Below are 15,682 nucleotides of genomic sequence, written 5' to 3' on the forward strand. Positions count from 1 at the left end.
ACAACCCAACGCTTAAAATCTTCTGCGTTGTTTCTTTTCCTGCGTAATGTCCTCCGACGGCACCTCCATGAGCTTCAGCGAGGATGTTGTTTCCTTCAAAGTTAGGTACATAACATCACAAAATTTCATCTAAGCCCATTTTATATAAATTCCCTGCAATAACAGAAAATTTTGTCATATGCACCACCAACTCCTTCTTTTGTTGACTAGTATACCCTTTTGGAGCCATCCTCTTCGTCAGGAAGTGCATGATATCTACAAAGTTATTGTCCATGACATGCACTACAAAGAGTTGTGCGTAAGGCAGTCATTCCTCCAAATTAGTAGGCTCCTCTCCTGTTACAATGCACGACAGATGATCCAGTCCCACATTCAATCGTCATGGCTTCAAAATAACTTCGAAATCATATTCCTAAAATAGCATCAGCCATCTGCATATCTTCCCCCCAACATAGGCTTGTTAACCAAGTACTTCAATGCAAAATGGTATGTATACATCTTAAAGTGTCTTCCTAACAAGTAGTGTTTGAATTTCTAGAGCGCGTACACCATATCCAAACCTTCGCGCTCTGTCGTTGAGTAGTTCTTCTCAGCTTTAGACAACTTCCAACTCATAAACATTATAGGGTGACCCAACTCTCCCTCACTAGCATGTGTTAGTACTACCATGAGTGCAATACATGACGCGTCCACATGCACATGAAATTCCTTCTTCCAATCTGGGAGGTGCAGTGACCATCTTTTCCTTTAACAAATCTAAGCTTTGCTAACACTCTTCATTCCAATAAAATGTACCATCCTTCTTTAGCAGCTTCTCCATCAACGCGGTAATCCGGGCATAACTTTTAATGAACTTTCTACAGTATCCCGTATGTCCCAATGTTGCAGGCAGTTGTTTCACACTTCTTGGTGCCTCTAAATTAATTATAACTACTATCTTAGCTGGGTCGACCATTAATCCTTGTCTACACACCACATAGCCCAACAAGATTCTGAAAGGAACACAGAAAATTTTTTTCTTCAAATTGAACGCTATCTAATACCTCGAGCATGTATCCAACATCAAGCATAGGCTGGCTACATGGAGTTTCACCAGCCCAAACACCTTCCAATCGTCAAATTATACCTCCAAAAACTTGTAATTGAAGTCCTTAAACGTCATGATGACTACACATGAAAAGATCGTTGATGCGTTCTTTACTCCTAAAGGCATTACAATATATTGAAATCACCCCCACTCAATGGCAAAGATCATCTTACTTCTATCCTCTGGCGTTATCTTGATATAATGGCACCCCGAGAACCCATTCGTGAACGAATATGCTTCTTGTCCTCCTACATTTGTTATAGACATTTTTGTGCCTTACATCACTGAGCATGAAATGTCAATAATTAAGGGATCCAAAGTCCCTAAACATGTTGTTCCTACCCCTAGAGGAACAAGGCCAGCAAACCACAGAAGTTTATAAAAGTTCTCCACCTGAAAACACTCAAAAACAAGCAATTTCTGGATCATGTCAACTACTCCACTGAGCATCTGCACTGAATGTCAAGTGCTCCACTCTGTACCTGCGCTGAATGTCAACTGCAAAGAAGGCCACCTGCGCTGAGCGTACTTGGACAAGTGGCAGACTCATTCCTCAAGGTGTCAATGCTCAGGAAGCTTCCAAAATGACACTTGGATCAGGGAATTCGACTGGTGATGAGTAAGAGGTTCCAAATCTCCAAGTGGAAGTAAGAATCTCCAAGTGGACTCAAGAACTGAAGTGGGAGAGGACACTAGTCAGCTTCATGCAAGCCTCAAGCTGACTCATCCTTTCTCCAAAACTCCTATATATAGAGCTCTCTCATGAGGTCTAGGGAGGTTGGATTGTATTGCAAAGAATTGCTGTTGGATTGTGGTTGGATCATTGGGTGTTTATGCTTTTGAAAGGGGTTGAAGAAGGAATTCCTTGCTGCTGGGAAGGAGATGCTGGGTTGGAACCCTATGGGTTGTATCTCTTCCTGAACCCTGTTTATCAATCAATAAAGCTTCTTAGTTCTTTCCTATATGCTGGTGTTTATTGTATGATTTGCATTAGTGTATTTGATTTACTTCTAATCCTAAATCATTTATGAATATGTATATTTGCCTTTGTATTGTGTCCTTCTCTTGTTGCATGTAGCTGCTCTCTTGTCACAGGTAGTTGTTCTCTTGTGATCTTGTGGGTGCAAAAGCGAGGAGGCAAGTAGCTGTGGACACACAAAAGCAGAGAGGATCTAGATCGAGGGACAACCGAAAGATAACGGTAATTCTACCAATCTCCTCTCTTTCATTTTCATAAAGGAAAGAAACCGAAGTAGCTGCATTCGTTTGTTGCTAAGGCACTATCACGCCTTAGGAGGATAGGATCGTCCTGCATAGGCATTTTTCCCCACAACAAATTGGCGACTCCGCTGGGGAAGAACTTTGTTTTAGTCATTTTGTTTGAGCTTGCATCATTGTTTACTTCATAGACTCAACGGCAACAATCGAACTGCTTTGCAAAGTAGAATGTTGCTGCTTTGATCCTTTACTGGGTTTTTGTCTATGATCTTAACAATGGACTCATAAATGACTTGATGATCCTTTGTGATAGTCTTTAGTACCCTTTCAAAGTATCCCTCTATTTATACCTTGCTTGTGTTTCTGATTTGGCCTGAAACAGTTGATTTTTGAGCATTTTATGACCCGGAAACCAAGAGAAACGAGAGTTTCTCCTTTCAGCGCAGGCACTGTGAAGGCAGTCTGCATTTCAACGCAGGTCCCGTGAAGGCTACCTGCGTTGAATGTCAAACTGACAGTGTTCTACCTGCGTTGAACCAGTGTGGCCTTGTGCAGCTGGGGTTCCTTGCTATCTTTTGCCTGTTTTGATCTCTGTTTTTTGCTGCCTTTAACCAGCATAGGTACCACATCTGTAATCCCTTTTCTTTGCTTGTATTCAACCTCATTTTTGTACAAAAAGACTGTAAGTGTTTTTATGTGTTTGTGGCGTCATTTACAGTTTTCCTTTGCATGAGCGAAATAGTCATCCTGTAGCCTTGATTCAGATCTGATTGAGTGATTGATTGTGATCTTAGAAGAGAGTTCATTGGCTATTTGTAGTTTGATCTATCGTTTGCTTTTGCTTACTGGTTTGAATTTGTCATTTTTAAGTGTCGAAACAAGTATTTCTTTCGAAAAATCGCAAAGTGATTGTAATCTCTTCTACCCTTGCTGATTTGGGAAAAAGTAAACTTGTTTGTTTTCAGTCATTTAAAAGAAAATTCAAAGTTGTGCAAAAAGCTTTCTTTGTAGGCATTTATACTAAGAAAGTGAAAACAAACACCTGCATTGTGCATTTTGCATTTTTTATAAGATTGCATGTTGGATTTAGGAAGAGTGCATTAGAGTGTGCTGAATGTTCTTTGAGAAAAGATAGTCGCTCTCTTTTCCCTTAGTAGCTAGGATTTTCAAAGTTGAAAGATTATAAAGCTTGCTTATCATCTTAGACTGCATTTAGGAATTTGTACCAATACATCTCGTGGTGATCCTGAAAGACAAACTTTAAAAAGATCAACTTAAAATATATTGAATGAACCTAACAACGCTTTGCAACATAACGCTCATAGTAGAGGTCTAGGTAGAGACGTGTTCCGGCGTCGTTAAACGTAGTGACTGTCGATCTCTAAGAAGGTGGGTGATTCCTCCTGAGGGACGATTGCACTAATACGGACTTGTGCTCCCACGTACCGTCGCGTATATATTGGGAGACCCCTATAGGCATATATCCTTTATCCTTAGGAAGCCGTGTCGGCCGCCCTACTGATCGCAATGCAGTGAACACAGCATTCACGAAGATCGACCACCTGTACCATAAAACGTATTCTGTGGTTTTGCGAAAGGTTTGGCACACCCTCTGCCTAGATCTCCAGAGCAGTTTCTTTTGGCCTTTTTCAGACTCTATAACAGAAAAAGTCCAACCGAGCATTTGTCACTTCGGGCTCGTTAAAATATCGAAGGAGACTAGAGTCATCTTTAGCTTTTTCTCGACTCTTTAAAACTAAAAAAGCAATTTGTGTCTAAAAGCGTCGTTAAGAATTTATTTTAAACGGAACAATCACCCTTATTCCCGCATTGATCTTTAGGTTGAAAAGATGGAGCACACCAACCAAGGAGTTCCCCTTGGTGGGAATCCTAGTCCCTTCTCCTCTTGGGGAGATGTTGGTGCGCCCCACATGGCCACATTGTCGCTTCCAGGATTGACAATTGGCCTACCTATTTGGCTCCTTTCAACCAATGTCGTTCAGAATGCCACCATTCCTGAGCAGTCGAGTCAACAGTTAGATCAGACAAGAGTTGCCTCCCAGCCTTCTACTTCATCTTCCTCTCCTCCTTCCTCTTCGCTTGATGGAACTGGTCGGTCAAAGAACCGAGTTCCTAAGGAGAAAAAGGAGAAGAAGAAGAAAGAAAAGAAGCAGAAGGAGCCTAAGGCGACTGGGGGTAAACAATCGTCGTCTAACAAAAATCCACACACCGCACTCGTAAGGCCTAAATCGCCATGCGTCATATGCAGGGGAGACCACTTCCATAGAGATTGTCCATGTATCCCTCGGATACTAAGAGACTGGTCCCCCCGTCTGCACAATTCGGTAGCATCGACCTCTGATAACCATGTCGATTGTTCACCGTCAACTAGTGGGAGTGAAGCTCCAGGACAGAGCGGGAAAGCTAAATTTCCCTGCAGACTGTGTGAAGGCGATCAAGCCATCCACCGTTGTCCCTTCTTAGATGAGGCAAAATGAGTTCTGGAAGATCGCCCAATTTTTCGAGCAAATCTTCCTCCTGGATATCAAAAACTCTTGCCATGTCCCTCGCTAGTTGAGAATCTGGTTGACCTGCCCAGGTGGTTAGCCGAAGCACCTGTCATTGAAGATGAACCGTCTGGATCCATGCCTGACGAAAGTCAAAAGGTTGATACGGCAGTTGACCCGGTTTTGCCTTCAGAGGCTCTATCTTCGAATGACACCATCACAGAGGAGAATTAAGACGACACCGTCCAGATTTTCTTCATCAGCACTGACTCTGATGATCAAGGGGGCAATGCCGCCATTCCTTTATTGCAGGAAGGAAGTTCATCAGAGCGCTATCCGGCCGTTTACTTGGTCCCACCACCAAGCAACCTGGTTGTGTCCTTTGATTTGAACCAACTAGGCAGACCCCAGTTGCCAGCCAGTGTACCATTCAGAATTATTTGTCAAATATACAGAATGGTAATGGCTGGCACTATCATTGATGAGGGGGCATCTGTGAGTATCCTTTCCTCTATTGCTTGGAAAGCGCTTGGTTCGCCTGCGCTTTTGCCTGAGATGAGAAATCTATTAGGCTTTGATAAAGGAACCAGTCGCCCTTTAGGAATCCTCCCCAATGTGCCAATAACACTGAAGGGGAAGACCGTTCAAATGAACGTGATGGTCGTTCAAGGACCCTTGGATTATAACCTACTCCTTGGACGAGACTATATATATTGCATAGGAGCAGTAGTCTCCTCACTCTTTAGAGTAATGTGTTTTCCACATAGAGGAAGAATGGTCAAGCTCGTGGACCAGCTTTTGTTTCCCGGATCACAAATCGCAAATAGTCGCTTACCATCCCTAAATGGTATATTCATGCAAGAAGTGTCTCAACCCACGGTCTGTCCTCCTGATGAGCGCGAGTAATCCGGGAGGACATGACTGGAACCCAGGGGGCATGCGTCCTGGTCTGCTTCGGCGGAGAACTTTGGGTATAAGGTAGGATTTCCGCGAAAGAATATGACTAGTCCATACCCCGTCCATGAAGGAAAGAGGGTTGTTCTAGAATAGGATTTTTTTGTCAAGGTACTTGGGAAGACGAGATCCGTCGCCCACCTTTGTCTATTTCGATAGACATTGCCGAGGAAATGTTTTGTTTAACGAGACAATCTTTAGGTAACCTGAAAAAGGTAGGCCAAGGAAGTGTTTTGTCTAACGAGACAATCTTCGGGTAACCAGAAAGAGGTAAGCCTCCCTCAATAACACCAATGTTTTGTCTTTGAGTAGTGTTCTTCTCTTGCGATCTTGCGAAAAATCTATTAAAAGTCGGGCTAACGAGAAGACAAGTATCGTATAGACCCGTTAAAATTAACGAGAAGACAAGTATCGTTAAACTGAACTAGCAAGACGACAAGTAGCTGTGAACACCCAAAGAAAAATGGAAGTGAGAAGGAGGAGGGGCAACCTTGAAATCATATTTTATACCTGGGGGCATGCAAACCCTTTTGGAGTGCAAGAAAAGAGCGGCTATTTACCTGTTTTTTGGGTTAGCTGTGTCGGAACCGGTTATTTATCTATTTTTTGGGGTTAGCCGTTTCCGAACTTGCATAAAGGAAGGGTGCGGAGCAAAGCGTAGTGAGATGAAGCTCCATAAAAAATAGAGATCTCACAATGAGACAATCTTATCATATGACTGGTATTTCGAGCAGTTTTAGTAGCATAGTTCATGCTCGTTAAAAAATAAACATAAGCTTTCGAGCAGTTTTAGTAGCATAGTTCATGCTCGTTAAAAAATAAACATAAGCTTTCGAGCAGTTTTAGTAGCATAGTTCATGCTCGTTAAAAAATAAACATAAGCTTTGAGCAAGTTTAAGCTCGTTAAAAAATGAACTTCCCGGTAAATAACCATTAAAGAATGTAACCTGATCAACCATAAAAAGACCTTGGTCGTGTTTTGTGCACCTTCACCTCCACCGTTCATTTGGCCGATCGTTTACCTCCATATGATTGTTTACCCATTTTGAGGAACTGCTGCGAAGAGTGATTTCACCTAGACATCCTTGTGACACTACCGTGATTGGAAAATTCCAACCTGTACCTGGAATCAGCTGCTATCCCTGTTCATCACTCGTTCCTCAAAAGACGAGTCTTCTTTAAGCTCTTTTCAATTGACTCGTAAAATATGAAAAGATTGCCGAGTTTTGGCCTTCCAGCTCGTTAAAGGACAGGAAGAGCTATCCCTCCTCTAGATTTTAATCTTTTTGGACCTGAGGGATTATTACACAAAAAGATCGAGCGCTTGTTTTGTTCGGCTCGTTAAAAGTACCGAAAACTCATCCCTTCTGTATTGTTTTATACTTTTTCGGACTTAAGGGATTAGATGACGAAAAAGGAATTTTGGAGTTGACTTTATGTACCTTTTCAGACTCTCTAAAAATGAAAAGGGTCGAGTTTTCCTTGTCGTTAGACTCGTTAAAATTATTAAATAGCGACAAACTTGTCTTTAGACGAGAACGAGTTTCCCTATCGCTAGGCTCGTTAAAACATAGCGATGGGCTTGCCCGAAGGGCAGGTTATAGAACAAGCATATGTTATCCTCCTCAAGCTTGACAAAAATAAAGAGGTACTGGTCAGAAATGACTGGGGAAAAATTGGGAAAAATCGAGAAGTCTTTGATGGTAGCAGGTCGCTCTTGAACATGACACTTTTCCTCCGTATCACATCGGGTTGGGTTGTTTCATTCACCGGTCACATCACCATGGTCTTTGCCACACCATCCATATTTTGGGTAATGCTACCGATCCATCGCATCAGTGTCGCCATATGTTCAAGAGAAGTCGTTCAGAAAGAGTCAACCAGGTCCCATCCACTGCCATACATTATCCTTCATCCGTTTCATGACCGCCACCCTGAATCATATGTCACAGATTGTTTTCACCTCCACTAAAATCATTAGCTCCGTTCCGTGTCACTGATGTGGGATTCATTAAGGCCCTCCTTTGACGAATCGCTTCTTGTCGACATCAACTCATTATCCAAGAAGTTGATCTAGGAACAACCCCTTCAGTACTTTGAAGCTTGCATGCCTCAATGGCAAGTTTCTCACTTCCGGCGACAGGTATACATCAATGACCTTCGACCAGAAGATTTTGCGTGGTGTTCGATGCCAAGTCCTTTATTCACACCACGTGAATTGTACTGCAGTACCTTGAGGGTCATTATCATTATCGGTGATTCCTCTCGTGCTTGTTAACGGTTTACATCATTGACCGGTAATGAAGCGATGTCTTTCCATGTTCGACTTCAGCGCAATTCTCACATGGATCGACTTGTACTTAGAGTGAAGATCGAACGAGTTTGAAGACCCCGGATCTAGTTTCATCCATCCGGGCTGCGATAATATATTCAGGAAAATAAAGACATTTGTTATGTACATCATTGCAGCAGATGATTATCCTCCTCAAAGGATGATAGTTTCGCCAGAAATATCAGTCTACCATCAGACAATCATCTGTTCTATGTACCAAAATGTATTTATAAAGCTGAGCATGGGAATGCCCGCCTCAGCTAGATCATGAAAGCAGAATGAATCATAATGTATTGTATTGTATCTTATTACAGGTCTCCTCCCAGCAAATGGATGAACTTTGGACTCCCCTAGATAAAGCATTTCACCCGATAAACGGCCTCATACTTTAGGGGGCAACTGTTATAGACATTTTTGTGCCTTACATCACTGAGCATGAAATGTCAATAATTAAGGGATCCAAAGTCCCTAAACATGTTGTTCCTACCCCTAGAGGAACAAGGCCAGCAAACCACAGAAGTTTATAAAAGTTCTCCACCTGAAAACACTAAAAAACAAGCAATTTCTGGATCATGTCAACTGCTCCACTGAGCATCTGCGCTGAATGTCAAGTGCTCCACTCTGTACCTGCGCTGAATGTCAACTGCAAAGAAGGCCACCTGTGCTGAGCGTACTTGGACAAGTGGCAGACTCATTCCTCAAGGTGTCAATGCTCAGGAAGCTTCCAAAATGACACTTGGATCATGGAATTCGATTGGTGATGAGTAAGAGGTTCCAAATCTCCAAGTGGAAGTAAGAATCTCCAAGTGTACTCAAGAACTGAAGTGGGAGAGGACACTAGTCAGCTTCATGCAAGCCTCAAGCTGACTCATCCTTTCTCCAAAACTCCTATATATAGAGCTCTCTCATGAGGTCTAGGGAGGCTGGATTGTATTGCAAAGAATTGCTGTTGGATTGTGGTTGGATCATTGGGTGTTTATGCTTTTGAAAGGGGCTGAAGAAGGAATTCCTTGCTGCTGGGAAGGAGATGCTGGGTTGGAACCCTATGGGTTGTATCTCTTCCTGAACCCTGTTTATCAATCAATAAAGCTTCTTGGTTCTTTCCTATATGCTGGTGTTTATTGTATGATTTGCATTAGTGTATTTGATTTACTTCTAATCCTGAATCATTTATGAATATGTATATTTGCCTTTGTATTGTGTCCTTCTCTTGTTGCATGTAGCTGCTCTCTTGTCACAGGTAGCTATTTTCTTGTGATCTTGTGGGTGCAAAAGCGAGGAGGCAAGTAGCTGTGGACACACAAAAGCGGAGAGGATCTAGATCGAGGGACAACCGAAAGATAACGGTAAGTCTACCAATCTCCTCTCTTTCATTTTCGTAAAGGAAAGAAACTGAAGTAGCTGCATTCGTTTGTTGCTAAGGCACTATCACGCTTTAGGAGGATAGGATCGTCCTGCATAGGCATTTTTCCCCACAACAACATTATCCAACACTTCATCGGTGAACGGAGTCGGAAAAGGATCATGCACGCAAGCATCATTCAGCTTCTTGAGATCTACGCATATCCTTATTTCATTCTTCTACTTCTTTTCCTGAACTACTATTGGGCTCACCCAATCAGAGTCTTCCACTGGTTCAATAATACCTACTGCAAGCATTTTACCCAACTCTAAGTGGACCCTTTCTTTATACTTCGGATTGAGGCGGTAAGGCCTTTGCTTGATCAACTTTGTTTCTGGTTTCAACGTAATTTCCATAACTCCTAGGTCCCCTATTGTCCCCTTTAGGTCTCATAACTTCATAGGGAACAAGTCCTGGTATTCGTGGAGAAATTCATTGACGTTATCTACTATTGCATCATCCCAGTAGTCCCCAATCTTCGAAAATTTCGGCTCCACCTCTGTCCCAATGTTCACTTGTCTTGTTTTTAGTGGCGGGGTGATATCTGGGTTGTTTATCTATGGCCCTTCAACTTCGCGGTGATCTTCTGTCTCTAGGATATTAATGTTCCTCGGATCCTCATCTTCTTCTTCAGTAGTCACATTGTACCACTCCAGCACATGGCATAGCTAGATGATCCAATCCAGTTGAATCAAATCCAAGGGATCCTGGGGTATTCTAAAGATCACTACTTTGACCTCTTGCAACACATCATCAATGCACTCAAACCCATATTCAAAGCTAAATGTCATCAAGAAACCCTGTCTCAAAATATCCCATTCATCCGTGCCATGGCAAAGCTCTGTCTCCAAGTACCAATTCATAGGTATCACATCCAAGGTGTGATAGAACAGATGCACCCACTTTAGCTACGATTCTAATCCATAAGCATCAGTCCATTTGGCTAAGTGATCACGTGGATCACTCCTTCCATCATATTTCTCTTTCAATCGTACCTTTGGGTGACCAAACTGCACCTTCATAATTATTCTATATTCACCCCATCCATTGAAGTTGCCTTTATGCATACCCCGCCATCTTGTAGGCGTAGCACACAACGCTAAGTCCAAGGCTTGGAAGCAATGCTTCTGTGGCACTTCCCTTTCAAATGCATACAAAAATTTATCAATGTCACTTAAATCATCATAGTAAGGAATACTTCTTACCTCCGAAGAGACGCAGTGCAACAATTTGGTCATCATGTTACATCGTAGCATAGATACTTTGCGCAATCTATTCTACTAATGTTCCAATTCCTTGTCTGAGTCTAATGTGCAGGAGATTTCTTGGTCCCATGTAAGACATCCATCAGTTGTTAGATTCACCCAATTGTGATCTCGCGCCGTCATCTTAATCTGGTCCAAATCATCATCACTTTCGTAATCGTAGACGGGTTCAGTGTAGCGCAGTCCTTTTGCAGGGTCTAATAATACTACTACACAGAGAAATTTTCTTTCAAATGACATCATCCTCTTCTTCAAATTAATCACCCCATTCATGTCAATAGCCTAGTCGATCTCAAGGAGCACAGGGTAAGGATTGTTGTCATCCACAATCTCTGTCACTTCAAAATTGGCCAACAAGCTCACGCCTTCGATATTCACTGTTACTCCCTGTAATATTCTCATGGGGGTAATATTTTGCTAATTCACCATCCTCAAATGAATAGGAGACCACTGTAGCATAGGTCTCCCAATTCTCTCCCATGTCTATTTAGGAAAAACATTAGCGTCAGACCCTAGATCTTCATTGTGAATCTTCACTCTTAGGTCTTACTGACCCATTACCAAAATCTAAGTTCAACTTCAAAAACTGCCTCAGACTCTTCTAAGACTTCCCTTTTTATACAATCCCATGGTATGCGGACCATGGGTAGATCTACTAAAGCCAACATGACTTACATAAATGAAGGGCGGAAACCCTTTATGAAACTTTACATCTTTGCACTCCACGACCACAAAATGCATAGACTTTACACTTTTTTATACAAAAACTTGGGCTTTTTGCCCCAAATATTGGGCTTTTAATCCCAAAATTGACTCTAAGGGACCTGTTCCCAACACTGTGCAATCAAGGTTTGTTAATAACCCATATCCTTAATCTCATATCATCAATATCAACATGCTCTACATATGAAGAGCCATAATCCTCAAGCAACATACCATATGTAGCATAACAAATACAGGTATCATCACCATGTAACATATGTGAGAACCAAGAATAACACTATAGTAATCATCCATAAAAGAACCATATGCAACCTATGCATCATTGAAGACATAATGAAAACAACATATAAGTAGCGAGTAAAACTCATCATCTTCAACTAATGTCAATAAGGACCATAATATGCATATCCTCTTCATGTAGAATTAACTCCACAAAGTGCAACTTTATCTAGGACTTTGTCATCACTAGTGATAGAATAACGACAGCGTATATGTCTTTGGCAACAATAACTACACATCATCAATGATATATATACTTATCATGAACATCATCATGCAACAAGGAATGCTCAAGAAATTATAATTCCAACAATGCACTATTAGAAGCATAACAAATGCTCCCCTTGAACCTATGTCAACTATTCACTATCAGGTCTGATCATATCCATCTTCATCAATCAGTAAAGCCATCAAAATAACCAAAGAAACAATGACATATCGCAATAACTCATAAACCATCTATTGAGCCTCAAAATTACTCTTTCCCTAGAAACTCTTCTCATTTATTTTCTTTGTTTTTCCATGAAGAAGATGCATTCTTATCATCAATGACCAGTATATACTATCTTGAGGAGGACATTTAGTGATTTACATGTTATTCTTTTATGTTTTTTTGTTTGAATAAATTTTTGTATATTAGCTACGAAAAGCAGCCTATTTTGCAGCTAATCGGTTGTTTCGCAACTACCTTCATGCTTTAACAGGTTCCAGGTGGCAGAAGGAGAAATGTTAAAATTGGCAACCAGGGAAAAACTTCATGTGGGTCATCTTAATCATGAATGAAAATATTTTTATTAGATTCCTCTCGTCGAGAGGTGTAGGATTGATATAAAGATCATCCGATTCCGATAAGTATTCATGGAGATATGAATTTATTTTTATTATGGAATTATTATCAAGCCGACCTACAACTCATGTAGGCTTAGAAGCCCAACACTTGCATCTATTCACCCACCAACGTTGTGTATAAATAGAAGAGGACTTTTCCTCATTTGGACTCACTCATCTCATCACATCTCTCTCTCTCTACTGCACAGATATGAGTCTCTTCTCTACTGCGCTGAAATGGGTCTCTCTCTTTCACACATGTGAAGCTGGAAGCTGTTGAATTTGAAGCTGCAACTACAGAAGTAAAGATTGGCTTGCGTGGCCTAGAAGATCTCCTCTTTGGAACTGTGCTGTAGGTTCATCTGAACCTCCTTTGAAAGCTGCAACTTTTGGTGGTGGAATGAAGTCAATCCGACGAACGGTTTGCAAGATATCGACTGCCCTAGTTTGAAGCCGGAAACTGTTGAAACTGAAGCTGCAACTACAGAAGTAAATATTGACTTGCGTGGCCTAGAAGATCTCCTCTTTGGAACTGCTCTGTAGGTTCATCTGAACCTCCTTTCAAAACTGTAACTTTTGGTGGTGGAATGAAGTCAATCCGTTTGCAAGATATCGACTGCCCTAGTTTGAAGCCGGAAACTGCTGAAACTGAAGCTGCAACTGCAGAAGTAAAGATTGACTTGCATGGCCTAGAAGATCTCCTCATCTGAACTGTGTTGTAGGTTCATCTGAACCTCCTCTGGAAGCCGAAACTTTTGGTGGTGGAATGAAGTCAATCCGACTGTCGGTTTGTGAGATATGGTCTGCCCTAGTTTGATAATGAAGCCGCTAATGCTGATGCTACTGATCTAGGGTTTGCTACTTCTGATATGAATCAGATTTATTGTACTATTTCTCTCTGCTGAATTATTGAAGATAAAAGAAGATTTGATCAAAGGGTTTCCCAACACATTGTTGGGTTTGTCCCTGGCTAGCCGCCACATCTTGTGTCTCTTGTCTTGGCTTGTTTTCTGTCGATCGTTTAATGTTCTATCTGCACTTTACTTTATGTACATGTGATTGCTAATCGGTGGAATATAATAAGAAAAAGAAGTAAACTACTATAAGCATAGAACATACCATAACTTAACATGGTATCAGAGGTGAGGTGAAGACAAAGCCCGAGCAAGAGAAAGAGCAATCATTGAAGAGAAGATTGGCAAGGCTATCCTAAAAGAACTATGTGGTCCTCAACACTCTTTCCTGCCGAAGACAAGCTCCATGAGAAAGCTGACTATCACGGATGAAAGATGTCTATCACTCTAACCCTTGAAGATCAAGGAGTGCTAGACCATGTAAGAGGCAATATTGTTGAGCCTTCATCAAATGCATCTATTGCTGCCTGGAACAAATGGAAAAATGGAGAAGTCAAAACAAGAAGATCATCCGGGACTCTATCGGCAAGCGCTTGGTGGCCTACATCTCTGATCTAGACACCTCCAAGGAAATCTATGACAGACTGGTGAGTTTATTTAAAGTTAATGATGCAAATCAAGTTTTGTTTCTTAGAAATAAGCTGAGGGAAATCAATAAGGGTAAAGATGAAAGTATGCAAGCATACTTCTTAAGAATCACCGAGATCAAGAACGATCTCCTATCTATTGGGGAAACTATTACTGACAAAGAAATGGCACTCACAACTCTTGAAGGATTACCATCTGAATGATATGTGTTCAGGACTACTCTTCTGAAATATAATGTAATTCCTAGTTTCGAGGAATTAATGGCTAGATGCATTCAAGAAGAAACAAGGGAAGAAGTGTAAGAAATGCCCATGCCTAAAGGTCCTCCTGCTACCTTTTCTTTTCATTCAAAGAAAAGAAATAATTCCGGGACTAAATCAAAAGGAAAGGCTGGACCTAAGGCTAGAAGAAAATGACAATGTTACATTTGCGATAAAGCAAGTCACTATGCAAGGGAGTGCCCTGATAGAAAGGACTCACTGCGAGACGATGATCAAAATCCCTCTCATGGTAATTGAAGGGATGAAAAATTGAATAGCAAAGGTAAGAGGAGAGCTAGGAATCAAGGAAGAGGACAAGCATTCAAGAAGGCCAGAAATTCCAGGATGTATTAAATGCACCTGACCTCAAAAAGAACCTAGTGTCCATCTCGGGAACGGAAGACAAAGGCTACAAGGTAACCTTCAGCGATGGCAAGGTATGTATATGGAAAAATAATGTTAAAAATGCCTTTACTCTTGGGTTAGTTTTGATTCATTATATCAGGTCGATGGAAGTCTGCTAGGTGTCATGTCTTATGACACATCTCTTCAGTTTGAACTTTGGCATTATAAGTTTTCCCCCTTCATTATAAAGCTATACTTGGTGTAAGACAAATGGTGATAGGGATGCCCGAATTCTGAATAGAGAATGAAGGTGTATGTCCAGGATGTGCTGAAGGAAAGCTCAAAAGGGGACCATTCCCCTCAAGCCAAAGCAAGACCTCTGATATATTACAATTGGTTCACTCAGGCATACATGAGGTTGGCATTAAAAGGGAGACTACTACACCACATACTCCTGAGCAGAATGGTGTGGTGGGAAGGAAGAACCGCACGATGATGGAAGCTGTCTGGGCCATGCTACATGATCAAAGACTTCTGATGTTTCTACGGGTTGAAACTACAATCACCGTCGTATATGTACAAAATTGATGCCTTCATCAAGCATTGGGTTCCAAGACTCCTAAAGAAAAGTTCATCGCAAGGTGAACAATCTTTCAACTTTGAGGAGCTCTCAAGAAGCCAACACCAGGGAACCGAAAGAAAAAGGATGATGAATCAATGCCTGATGTAGAAGAACCCATGGATCTGATAGATTCTCATCCACATGAGCCTTCCTCTTCTAGGAAGAGGCCTTCATGGCTTAGGGGGATACTTGATGATGCTAAAGGACATGTTGCACCCTGAGGAACCTTCCGTTAAAGTAAGAAACTTAATAGGTATCAAGGATACCTGACCATCATGAGCACGATCATACAAAATGAGCCTTCGTCATTCTCAGATGTCGTCAAGCATCAAGTATGGAAGGATGCTATGACTGTAGA

Source organism: Pinus tabuliformis, chromosome J (genome assembly GCF_031772625.1).
Source record: "Pinus tabuliformis cultivar Carrire ecotype Pingquan chromosome J, CPIR1, whole genome shotgun sequence".
Classification (NCBI taxonomy): Eukaryota; Viridiplantae; Streptophyta; class Pinopsida; order Pinales; family Pinaceae; genus Pinus; species Pinus tabuliformis.